The sequence below is a fragment of the Natator depressus genome, chromosome 15, assembly GCF_965152275.1.
Source record: "Natator depressus isolate rNatDep1 chromosome 15, rNatDep2.hap1, whole genome shotgun sequence".
NCBI classification, from domain to species: domain Eukaryota; kingdom Metazoa; phylum Chordata; order Testudines; family Cheloniidae; genus Natator; species Natator depressus.
Genome location: NC_134248.1, coordinates 33,065 through 46,416, shown reverse-complemented (window position 1 = coordinate 46,416; position 13,352 = coordinate 33,065). Strand labels below are relative to the sequence as shown.

The window sequence follows — 13,352 nt, the reverse complement described above, 5'->3', positions numbered from 1 at the left end:
CGCTCTTCGGTCGACTTACCTTCTTCCTGCCGTTCCCGGCGCAGTCCCAACGGCGACCGGAGAGCGCTCTGCTGTTAATTTCGTGGGTCTTCACTCGACCCCCATGACATCAACCCCCAGTGGATCCACCGCAGCAAACAGAGCCTCCCAACCGTGCTGCCCCATCCACACGGCACGACTTAGACCCGAGTGGGAAATTCAGCTCCTGTGGGGTGTGTCACCCTCATCCGCTGAAGATGCTCCCCGAGTCTCCAGGGATTCCTGCCCGAACTGCTCTCCAGCCGGTTTGTGTCCACACGCTCCCCGCGGGGAGGCTGTGAGTGGCCTGGTTACAAGCGCTGGTTGCTCAGGCCTGGCAGGGAAGGGAAGCTCCGGGCAGCACTGATAGTCTGGAGATCCCTCCAGGGAAGCACAGGCGGTGGGTGGAACAGGCGGGGAGGCGAAGCTACGGGGTCCTGCGGACGCCCTGAAACCAGCTCACAGACCCCCGGGGGTCACGCTGCCCTACACGCTGTTGCAGTAATGTTTTACAAGGTGTGACGCTGAAAGAGCAGCTTGTGTCAGAGTGTGTTCAGGCCAACGGATTTGTGTGTTAGTAGAGATCAAAGCGACTGTTCAATGTGCAACTCTATTGGGTGTTTAAACCTCCTGAAAACTCGTGGAATGTTGTTTGCACTGTTTTCACTTCTCTATGTCCTGTTACGCTGTAATAGCAAAGAGTTGCCTTGTGTAGACCCCTGTCACTAAATAACCCCTCAAACGAGAATGAAGGTGTGTGGAATGCAAGTGAAGAAAAGGTTCATTTCCAAAGAAGGGGTGGTAAGAAGCAGGATTCCTGGGCGGGGGGCAGGAGGGTGTGGTTTGCACTGTTGTTGCCCAGGGTGGGAATGGGGAACTGGGCTCTGGCTTAAAGTGGTGTCGGGCTTCGAGAGGCTGGGTTCAGAACTGGAGGTTGGGGTTGGGGTGAGGGTTGGGCTACAGTTTTGGTTCAGGGGTTTCGAGTTGGGGGGCAGGTTATGGGGTCAGGGTTCCAGTTGGGTTCCGGGTAGGGGGTGGGGTTTAGATTTGGGGGGAGGGTTTGGCCAGCAGCAGCATAGAAGTGCAGGTGGCAATGGGGTGCCAGCCAATAGTGGTAAGTCGGGGGTCTTTTAGGTCGTTTTAGTGTCCGTAGCACCCTAGGGAGGGGGTAGGGTCATGTTTACGACAGGGGGCTAAAGTGTTGGGGAAGGGGGTGGCAAGTTGAGCCATCCCACTTGGCACTTCCCACACGGACATGCACAATATGTCCAATGCGCGGACGCACACACGTCACACACACACGATGACACAAACGGCACACAACACGACACACAAAAATAACACACGACACAGACACACACACAACACGACACAAAAAGCATCACACACAAAACATCACACACACGACCCACAACGTCACACACACACACACTCAACACAACACGACCCACAACATGTCACACTCAACACAACATGACCCACAACATCTCACACACACACACTCACACACTCAACATGACCCACAACACGTCTCACAACATGTCTCACACACACTCAACGACACACAGCACGTTGCACGTATGTCGCACACACACAACGTCACACACACAGTTTGTCGCATGTTGCTCGTATCGCGTCACGCACATGTTGCACTACGCACATGCACATTCACAACACGTCGCACGCACACACACACACTACGTCACAGACACGACGCACACAACACGACACGACACAAAATGGCACATGACATTGAGACACACACACACGACACTGACACGTTGCATGGGGAACACACAGCACGTCGCACACACAGCACGTCGCACATCACGCACAACACGTCGCACTTTACATGTCACACGCACAACACGTAGCGCACAGCACATCGAGCGTTGCTCGTGCATCGCACGTCTCAGGTTGTAGACCGCACGTTGCATGTTATATACACAATACATCGCACACAGCCTGTCGCACGTTGTAGACAGCACGTCACATGTTGCACACACAACACATTGCACGTCGCAGGCACGTTGCGCATCACGCGTCGCACGTAAACAGCACGTCACGCGTACACTGCACGTCGCACGCGCACAACACGTCGCACGCATGCAGAACACAACACACAACCGGTCACACACACAAAAATCACACACAACACTGACACACAACACGTCACACACTCAAGAAAACACTGAAGACAACACACACACAACCACGTCTCACACACACAACAACACATGACACACAACGTCCCACACACACAAACACATCTCTCACACACACCGACACACACACACCACACGCCCACAAACGCACACAAGACACATGATGCCGCACACACGCGGACACACAGGACATCTCTCACACACCGACACACACACACACACATGCCGACACATGATGTCTCTCACACACGACACCGACACACATGACACACGACACTGACACACACGACACCGACACACACCACACATGACGACTGACACACACCCGACACACGACGTCTCACACACACACACACACGACACACGACGTCTCACACAAACACACGACATCTCACACACGACGTCTCACACAAACACACAATGTCTCTCACATACGCCCACACACTCGCCAACACATGACATCTCACACACAGACCCGGCACACACGACGTCTCACACACACGACGTCTCACATACACACACACGACGTCTCACACGCCCACGACACAACATACCACACGTCAGACGACACACAAGACGGCAGACGACACGACACGGAAATCACACGCGACACCGACACGCGACACACACACAAGATGGCAGAGGACACAACACCGAAATCACAACCCTGGAGACGACCCCCAGTCGGTGCGAGAGCGGAGCGGGGACGGGCGGGGTGAACTCGGTCTCTAGGCGGCGCGTGGGGCCGGTGGGGACGGGAGGGAAGAGGGCGGCAGGGCCGAGGGCGAGATTCCCAGCCCCCGTCGAGCGCTGTGGAGCGAGGGCTCCGGCTCGGCTCTCGCAGCGGCTCTGGCGAGGAATGGTGCCGGAGCTCTCGCCGGAGGGGAACACGGCAGGAGGGGCCTGAGCCGCTTGGGCCTCTTTCCAAGGAGGCGGAACCAGCCTCCGCTCTCTGCCCTCTGCAGACCTGGCTGCGAGGTCAGTGCTTCCAGTTCCTCGTCCGCACTCACTGTCGTCCTCCTCACCGGCCGTGGGCGTCCTCGCCGGGGACGGGGCTCGGGGGGGTTAAGCCTGGGGAGGGGCCAGAGTCTCCTGAGCAGAGTGACTCTGTGGGGTGCCGTTAGAAAAGGGGCTTTTTCGTTGTGATGCTCAAGGTGTAACGGGAGGAGAGTGGAGGGCGGATCCCCGCCGTGTGGGAGAGGCAAACAGAGGAGCCTACGAGACGTTGCCGACTGAGATGGTAACTTACTTGTTTTTTTCCCCTTGTGCTGGGCTTAATACCAAGGAAAAAGAAGTCAAGCCTCAGAGTCTACTGCCCTCATGCGACGGAAAGTGAGTGAGAGCAGCGAGCCTGTGACCGTTGGTGATGCCAGGCAAGAGCCCTCCATCTGGGAGCCGAGTAATCGCCAGTCTCGATGAGGTAAGTGTCTGGTTTGGTGAGGACTCTGCTTACGCCCCACCTGAGTCCGGGTAGGGAAGCCCCGTAAATTAGGGTTCGGTTTGTAAGAAAAGGTTCCTGATCAGCTGTGGTTACGAGGGAGAATAGGTCCCCATTTTCAGAGGCTGCTTGTTTCTCTGGTCAGGAACGGTGTCTTCTCTGCAGCTGAAGGTTGGATCCAAGAGGATGACTCCAGGTGGAGTTACTCGCCCCGCTCTCATGTTTCTCTGTCTTCTCTTGTGTGTTCGCCAACTCTCTCTCTCTCTTCTCTCCTCTTCTCTCCTTGTGCCGTGTCCCTTCACAGGACACGGGTAGGTGTGCATTCCCACAGGTGAGGTCTCGGGAGCCATGGAGAAGTCGGAGCGGAGGAAAATCATGCCGGGCAGTGGGTGCGAGCGTGGAGCGGTGACTGTCGGGGTTAACGCTGTCTCGGTTCATCGCGTGGGGCTGATGCGCGGATGAAGGCAAGATTTCCAGCACCAGTGGAGCATTGTATAATGATAGCCTACGCGATGTGGCCCACTGAGATGGTAACTTATTTGTTTTTCCTCTTTGGTCTGGGTTTAGTACAAACAGTTGACTCCCCTCATCGGATGGAAAGCGAGCGAGAGCGGTGAGCCTGCGAGCACTGTTGATGCAGCCAGGAGTCGTCCGGTTGGCAGCGGAGCAGTCGCGAATGTCAGTGAGATAAGTGTCTGGTTTGGTTAAGGCTTTGCTCACAGCCCACCTGGCTCCAGGTAAGGACTCCCCATTAGCTGGGGCTGGGTTTGTAAGAAAAGGTTCCTGACCAGCTGTGGTTAGGAGAGAGACAAGGTCCCCATTTTCAGGGGCTGCTCATTTCTCTGGCCAGGAACGGTGTCTCCTTCGCAGGAGAAGGTGGCATCTAGGAGGATGAATCCAGCTAGTGAGTTGCTTGCCTTCCTCCCATATTTTTCTCTCTTCTCTTGTGTGCTGGCCAACTTTCTCAGTCTCTCTCTCCTTTGCTCTCCTGGTGCCGTCTCCCTTTGTAGGACACGGGTAGGTGTGCATTCCCACAGGTGAAGTCTCGGGAGCCATGGAGAAGTCGGAACGGACGAAAATCATGCAGGGCAGTAGAAAGGCTGCTGAAAGTACCTGAAGAGACAAAGGAAATGAGAAGGGGGAAGTCCAGACTAAGACAGGAGTCTAGTCTGTAAAGAGAAACAACGGCAAGTCTAAGCTACAGAAACTCTTCAAGTTGCCGAAAGACATTTAGGATGGGAAATTACTTCTTGAATCCAGTCTCTTTAAGATCTTAGGCTTAGTATGCGTGTGAATTTGTATTTGCTTAGTAATCTGCCATCTTCTGTTTGCTATCCCTTATAATCACTGAAAATCTACCTTTTCTAGTGAAACCATTTTTTGTTTATTATTATTATTAAACTCAGTTTGTGCAACGGGTGCTCCGTGAGGAACTGCTTTGTGTATTACTCCAAGGGGCTGCCCGGTGTCACTGTTGCTCCATGAGGGAAATGATTTGTGCATTACACTGACTGGCCACCAGGTGTCACTGCTGCTCCCTTAGGGAAATTATTTGTGCTTTACCCTGAGTGGCCACCGAGTGTCACTGTTGCTCCATGAGGGAAATGCTTTGTGCAATACCTGGATTAGCCACCCAGTGTCACTGTTGCTCCACGAGGGAAATTGTTGGTGCATTACCCTGAGTGGTATGAAGGAAAAGTTAGCATATGTGACTCCATTTTGGTTTGGGGCCCACCATTGTCTAAAAGCAAGCACATCATGCACCAGGAGGAGTGTTTCTTAGATACTGCATTCCTGTGAAAATCCTCCCCCCCCCCGCCCTTGTCTCCAGCCTGTTTTGTCTCCCGGTTTCTGTTCTTTGTCTGTTCCTAACTCCCTGCCTCCTGGCCTTGATGTGGGCCTCCCATCCTGATAAGAAAAGTTACTGGTGCATTGCTTTAGGACCATGCAATGTAGTTGAAGTCATGGTTTAGCGCGGGGAATGTACCTAGCCGGGATAGGTGGTAGATAAGGGAAGGGTTTGTCTATTGGCTAAGGTTTCCGATGCACGAGGGCAACGTGCTTTGCTGAAAGGTATATAATCTCTGTATAACCTGCATGCGGGGTCCCCTCCTGATTAGCAGGGGGGCACCACGCTCGAGCGTAATAAACTTAGTCTTTTTGGGAACCCTGCCTTTGTGGACTTCGTTCGTGTGCCTCAGCCTAGACTCGAACTGTGCGTGACCAATCGGGTATAATTCGTAACAGTGGCCACCCACTCTCACTGTTGCTCTGTGAGGGAAATGGTTTGTGCAGTACCCTGAGGGGCCACCCGGGGTCACTGTTGCTCCGTGAGGGAAATGGTTTGTGGATGACCTGAATTGGCCACACACATCACTGTTGCTCTGGGGCGGGAGGGGGGAATTGTTTGTGTGTTACTCCTGAGTGGCCACGTCGTGTCACTCTTCCTCCATGAGGGGAATGCTTTGTGCATTACCCTGTGTGGCCACCCAAGACAACACACACAAAATATCACACACACAAAACACGACAGACGACACCGACACACACACACACACACAGAACACATCACACATACAGCTGGGTAGTGTAAATTGCTAAAAATGAGACATTCATTACTAATCAGATGTAGCCGTTGATGTCTCATTCACTCTTCCTCGAAAAGCCATTCGGATTCTCGCCTGATCATTTGGTAGAGATCTGTTCAAGAAAATTACTCATAATGAGACATACATTATTGACAAGTACTAGTGATAAATTTCTCCTCGAATGATTCACCAAAACGCTTTTCTATTCTCTCCTGGTGATTTGGAAGAAATCGTTTCTTGAAATATACTAAAAATGAGAAATTCATCTTTGAGCTGTGGGACAGATAAATTTGAGAGGGAATCTTCCTGAAAGCCCCGAGGATTCACTTCTCACGCTATGTTACAGATCAGTTTGTGAAAATTCATATCAGAAAGCTTTTCCTCCTCAGGTCTCCTGATATATTTCTCATGCAATCATGCACCAAAAAACAATTGTATTCTCTCTTCAGGATTTGGTAAAGCTCGCTTTGTGAAAATTACTAAAAATGAGGAAATCATTCTTTACAAGTACTAGTGATAAAGACTCCAGCAATCATCTTCCAGCTGTCAAAGTCAGATTCAAGACTCACTGAATTTGTCAGACCACTCTGTTTATTAGCAAAACGCTTTGCCAATGCACCCAGACAGATGTGAGCCTCCTGCAAAAGCTCAAGCTAACTTATTTATATAGAGAAGCCAAAGCCAATTTAACATAGGAGACGAAAGGAAGCGGAAACTGACAAATAGACATACATATTTGCATACTAACGTTTACCAAGCTCCTAGCTCAGTAGGAGCTCTAAGTTAATTAGTTTGAGGACCCATTGTCTCACACTCCTTAAAGTTTCTCTTCTTGACAACTATATTTCAACAAACCCTTCAAGCAGCATTTCATTAATGAATTATAATTTCAATACAATTTATTCTACTTTCACACAACACTCTTTTCCAGTCTCTGATGATGTTTTGGAAGTAATCGGTTCGTGAAAATTTCTACATATGAGAAATTCATCATCGATGTGTGTGACCAATAACTTTCTCAAGAAATCGTCTGGAGAGCCCGTAGGATTCACTTCCGGTCAAAGGTGCAGCTCCGTTCCTGAAATTTACTGAACAATGAGAAAGTAATGCCTTCTCAGGGCTTCTAATAAATTTCTCATGGAGTTATCTGAGAAAGCCATAAGGATTCTCGCCTGAGGACTTGGTGAATATCGGTTAGTGAAACTTACGACAAAGGAGCCAGTTATTACTGAAACGTGCAAGTAATTAGTACCTCAGAAATCATCCTCCAAAGATTTTTTAGATACTCTCCTGGTGTTCGGTTGAAATACTTTGTGTAAATTACTATGAGACATTAGTAATTAGTAATGAGACATTCATTACTAATCAGCTCTAGCCATAGATGTCTCATGCACTCTTCATCAAAAAGCCAGTGGGATTCTCTCCTGATACCTTTGGTAGAGATCGGTTCATGAAAATTACTAAAATTGAGAGAGTTATTACTGATCACTGCTAGTCATTAACTCCATATGGAATTATCCTCCAAAATCCTTTCAGACTTGCTTCTGGTGATTTGTTAGAGATCAAATCTCAAAAATTCCGAAAAATGAGACATTCTTAACAGCTTAGTGGTACTCATTCATTCCTCACATAATGATCCTTCTTAGGACATTCCAATTTGCTCCTGTTAACTTGAAATAATTCAGTTCCTGAAAAATACTCAAAATGAGAAATTCATCTTGCTTTTCTGGTGGATGATTCCATGGGAAATTTATCAGAAGACGAATGAGGAATGAATTTTCTCATTCCTAGTCATTTTCACAAACCAATATTATTCAAAATCACCAGGAGCTAATTATCAAAGGATTTCGGAGGTCGATTCCATGTGTAATTAATTACTAACGTTGATCAGTAAGAACTGTCCTATTTTTTGTAATTTCCACCAAATCATGAACTGATAGCTACCAATCACAAGGGGCAAATCTGAAAGGCTTTTGGAGGATGATTCCATTTGTCATTGATTTATCGCATTGATCAGTTATAACTTTCTCATTCTTAGCAATTTTCACCATAAATCTCTACCAAATGTGGAAGAGATAATAGACTTGGTTTTTGGTGGATGGTTCCATGAGAAATAGATCAGGATACCTGATTACGAATGACTTTCTCATACTGAATAATTTTCATATACAATTTTCATATGGTGGTCTGGGGTTGTCCCTTCTTGTCTCCGCTCCAACTGCAACCTGTTTTCTTCTTCTCTGCCACCTCCACCCATCTGGCTCCAATCTCTCCTGCCTCGATTACAGTTTTGGGCTTCCCATCTAGGATGTATCTTTCTATTTCTTCAGGAACACCCTCTAAGAATTGTTCCATTTGCATTAGGAAGGGCAAATTTACTGGAGATTCAACACTTGCTCCTGATATCCAGGCATTCTAATGTTTCACAATGTGGTAGGCATGTCGGATAAATGACACTTCTGGTTTCCACCTTAGGGCTCTGAACCTTCGACGAGAATGCTCGGGAGTTATCCCCATTCTGAATCTCTCCTTGGATTTAAACAGGTCATACTTCTTCATGTGTTCTTTAGGCATTTCAGCTGCCACCTCAGCTAAGGGTCCACTGAACTACGGCCTCAGCGCTACCATGTATTGGTCAGTAGAGACGCTGTACCCAAGGTAGGCCCTTTCAAAGTTTTCTAAGAAGGCCTCAGTATCATCGCCTGCCTTGTAGGTGGGGATCTTTTTGGGATGGGAAGTGGTACCTGGAGAAGTATTGCTAGGTTTGTTTGCATATTCTTCTGAGCTTTTACCTTCTCCATCTCCAGTTCATGCTTCCTCTCTTTTTCCTTCTCCTCCTCCACATGCTTCCTTGCCTCCATTTCCCTCCTATGGGCAACCTCCTGTACCTCCTTCTCCATCCGCATGAGTTCTGTCTGTCTTTCATGTTCCTCAGCCTGAAATCTGGCTAATTCCAGCTTTTGTTGTGCCGTGGATTCTGTCATCCTAACCTCTCTCTTTTTAACTAACTTTACACCCAAGGTTTAGAAATAAACAAACAAAACTTGGCTGTAAAATTTTCCTGTGCTGGAATAGGATACCTATTCTGTGATAGTGATTATCAGCCTACAGAAAAAGACAATTCCCTTTTTCTCTGCTCTGTTCCACAAATCAAAGCACAAAACATCCAACTACTTGGAAACCTGCTTACCAGCAGCCCAAAAGGAAAAAAAAATCCTTTTTTAAAATCTGATTTTCTGGTTCAGAAAATCTCAAATTGATCTCAAAAGGATTTCAGGTTAATCCCACCACTCTGCCACCATGTCAAGGTTTCTTCCCCGCTCTGAACTCTAGGGGAAGATGTGGGGACCTGGATGAAAACCTCCTAAGCTTACTTTCACCAGCTTAGGTTAAAACTTCCCCAAGGTACAAATTAATTTTATCCTTTGACCCTGGATCTCCACTGCCACCACCAAACTCTAACTGGTTTACTGGGAAACGTAGTTTGGACACGTCTTTCCCCCCAAAATCCTCCCAACCCTTGCACCCCACTTCCTGGGGAAGGTTTGGTAAAAATCCTCACCAATTTGCATAGGTGACCACAGACCCAAACCCTTGGATCTTAGAACAATGAAAAAGCATTCAGTTTTCTTACAAGAAGACTTTTAATAGAAGTAAAGAAATCACCTCTGTAAAATCAGGATGGTAGATACCTTAAAGGGTAATTAGATTCAAAACATAGAGAATCCCTCAAGGCAAAACCTTAAGTTACAAAAAGGACACACAGACAGGAATAGTCATCCTATTCAGCACAGTTCTTTTCTCAGCCATTTAAGGAAATCATAATCTAACACATACCTAGCTAGATTACTTATTAAAAGTTCTAAGACACCATTCCCGTTCTGTCCCTGGCAAAATCACCATACAGACAGCCACAGATCCTTTGTTTTTTCCCCCTCCTCCCAGCTTTTGAAAGTCCCTTGTCTCCTCATTGGTCATTTTGGTCAGGTGCCAGCGAGATTTTCTTTAGCTTCTTAACCATTTACAGGTGAGAGGATTTTTCCTCCTGCCAGGAGGGATTTTAAAGGGGTTTTATCCTTCCCTTTATTTTTATGACATCCCCTATTTGGGTAGTGACTGCTGATGGCTAAGTGAGGCAGTGGCCTTTGATTTCCGCTTCTCTCCCTGCACTCCCACATCTGAGGTAGTGCCCCCTGTTGGCCAGTTGAGGCACTACTAATTGGAGCAGTGACCTCCCCGTGGTGGCCTGGTGTGGCAGTGCCTTCTTGGTATCTCCCTCCCACAACAGACAGACACACACCGTTGTGGTAGTGGCCACTTCAGGCCGTGGCCTGTTTATCATTCCCCCACCACCACCATTGCAGCAATGACTCCTGGTGGCCACGTGAGGCAGTGCCCTGCATGTGTCCCCCCGGCCAGTGCTGCAGTGACCCCTGGGGCCCAGTTTGAGAACAGGTTTTGTGTACCTCATGTTTAGCCTGTGTGTACCTCACGTCTTGGGGCAGTAAAGTGTGGTAGCCAGCTAAACAGGGCACAGTCTGACGTCTGGTGGCCACGTGGGGCAGTGGCCTGTGTGTACCATCTCCACTGGCGCCGTGACCCCTGGTGTCTTGGTACTAAGATGCAGACACCTCTGGGTTACACAGTGGGGCTTTATATAGGCCAGTGGGGATAGGCCCCCACTGTTCCAGGAAGTAGACAAGGTCTAAGATATCAGAGCAACTACTGCTGCTATTTTAACAGGAAGAGAAGGAGGAGGTTGCAGGAGGGTGAAGGAGAGAAAATCAACACTGCAGGAGCAGGAGAAGGTAAAGACCAGGAGAATCCAGAAGCCAAGTCACCAGAGAGGCACAGGGAACCTCTCTGCAACCCCCCCAAAACTCTCATTTGAAGAGGGGTGTGGACTGTGGAATATGTAGCTTTCTCCCAAAAAACTTAAAGAAATAGCTTTAAGCTGTGATACGCTATGTAAGGTCAGTTCTTTGATGGGGTTAGTGAGGGGTTCGATGCCATTTAACGAATCCACTTTCAAGTCACACCTTCTACTAATCAAAATTCATTTTGCTGAGTGTCCCCCTGTTGGCAAGCCCTGAATTCTCCATGCTGACCCGTCCCTTCAAGGTTTGTGGTACAGGAAGGGCTTGATCACTTTTTATAGTGGGGGAGCTGAAAGCCGGCTAGCTGGACCCCCGTGTTTTCACAAGCAGTGTGAAAAAGCACAATTCCCGCTCTCATTGCTCAGGGACAGCACAGCTCCGGGGTTGTCAAGGATCACACAATAATGCTAGCTTCAGAGGCATGTGCATGGGGTGGGCCCAGGCACACCCGAATCAGGGTCGCCCCAAGCGCAAAAAAAAAGGGGGGGATGGCCGGACTGCTGGAGATGGGGGCGGGGGAGTCTGGGGTAGGGGCGCCACGGCCCAGCCACTCTTCTCCGCCCCCGCTCTCTCCTGCGGGGGAGAAGCTTGGTGGGGCTGCGCCCCGGGCTCAGTCCTGCTGCCCCGAGGCTGCCGGCAGCCAAGCTCCCGCCTCGCCCCGCAGCTCGCTGCGGACCCGCCCCACCTCCGCCCGATGCCCCCGGTCCGCCGTGTGCCAGGCAGAGAGAGGGGGACGTGGAGGAGAGGCGGGGACAGGGCCTTGAGGAAGGGGGTGGAATCGGGGTATACCCCCTCCAGCCCCCCCCTCCTGCCCCCTCCTGTGAACCGCTCAGGGCAGGGGCCTGGGCGCACCCCCACAACTCCAGTGCACCTCCCCAGCCCTGACCCCTGCAGCCCTCTCCCACACACACAGCCCTCTACCCTGACTCCTGCACCCCCCCTCACACACACCCACTCCCCAGTTCTGACTCCTGCACCCCACGCACATCACCACCCCCACCCTGAGCACCAAACTGGAGCTCTTGCACCCTCCCCCCCCACATACCAACCTGCACCCCTCGCACCCAATGGGAGCTGCCCCACGTAAGCGCTCCACACCCCCAACCTCCTGCCCCAACCCTGAGCCCCCTCCCTCATTCTACCTCCTGTTCGGACCCTGCACCCCAACCCCCAGCCTTCTCCTTCACACCCAGCCCTGTGCTCAGTGCGCCCCCACCCTCAGCTCAGTGCAGAGTGAGATGAAGAGAATAGGCTAGAACCAGGGAGAAGGTAGGTACCCAGTCTATGTGGGCAGGACTGGGGGGGATCCTGTTTACCCCCTCCCCAGAGCTGCTGTGCTTGCAGTTTACCCCCGGCCCCTTTCTTGCTTCAAGGACCAATCCTAGCTCCTGCCCCACTGTGCTTTTGGCCTCAGACCCTGCCTTGTTCCAGTCAACAGGGACTAATCCTCCCCACATCCTCAGCTGTGCTCATCTTGCCCCTGTTCCCTGCCTCACGTCAGCTGGGGACCAATCCTTCCCCCCGCACCCCATGCCCAACTTTGAGGGTGGATAAAAATCTATGACTTTTTAAAAAAAATCAAATAATCGGATTTTTTTAATTTAAATTGGATTTTTGAGGAAATATATCTAAAGATTGTTTTAATTACGGTACATCAGAGATGCTTAGTTTTGCAATTCTCAAACTATGGATTTGTGTCTCCAGAGGTAACATGCTTGTTAACAGCAAAAATGTTTTAAATAAATAAATAATATAGAGAGGTAAGAAATAACAGACCTCAACTCTATTGTCCCTCTGCAAATAGGTGGACACAGGGTCAACCCCTTACCTCTCTTTAAAAGTGAACAATTTCAAAGAGTTCAATGAATAGAAGATTGTTGGGGGCAGAATAGATCTGGACAAGGAAAAGAAGTCCGGAGATAAACGTGAGAAGTGAGGGACATATGCTTTTTGTTAAACTATTATGTTTGCTGTTGAAGAAAAATATCCAGAATACTTCACGTGGTTGTTTTAGTTAAATAAAGCAATTTAAATATCTGTCTGGGGATGTTCTCTTCCTAATACTGCCTGGCAAGAAAATCCTCCAAATATTAATGATTAACCTGTTGAATTGGAGAGAGTTCACCTCCCAATAACTTCATAAATCTCTGCATTAGTTACCTTTGGTAAATGAAATAACCAAACACACATTCATTTTGTGACATAACTGTAAAACTCATCTGAAAAGTTTTCAAACTAAATCACGGTTTAAAAACGTATGCGGTTT

The 13,352-nt window shown here is 49.2% G+C and overlaps 1 long non-coding RNA gene across 1 annotated transcript; it reads left to right on the top strand.

The window, feature by feature from the left end:
- The first annotated feature begins 1,980 nt into the window (after positions 1-1,980).
- LOC141999292 (uncharacterized) lies at positions 1,981-4,912 on the top strand. Its single transcript, XR_012641992.1, has 4 exons — positions 1,981-2,870; positions 3,469-3,603; positions 3,926-4,085; positions 4,189-4,912. It is a non-coding gene; the product is annotated as an uncharacterized LOC141999292 (long non-coding RNA).
- The last annotated feature ends 8,440 nt before the right edge of the window (positions 4,913-13,352 follow it).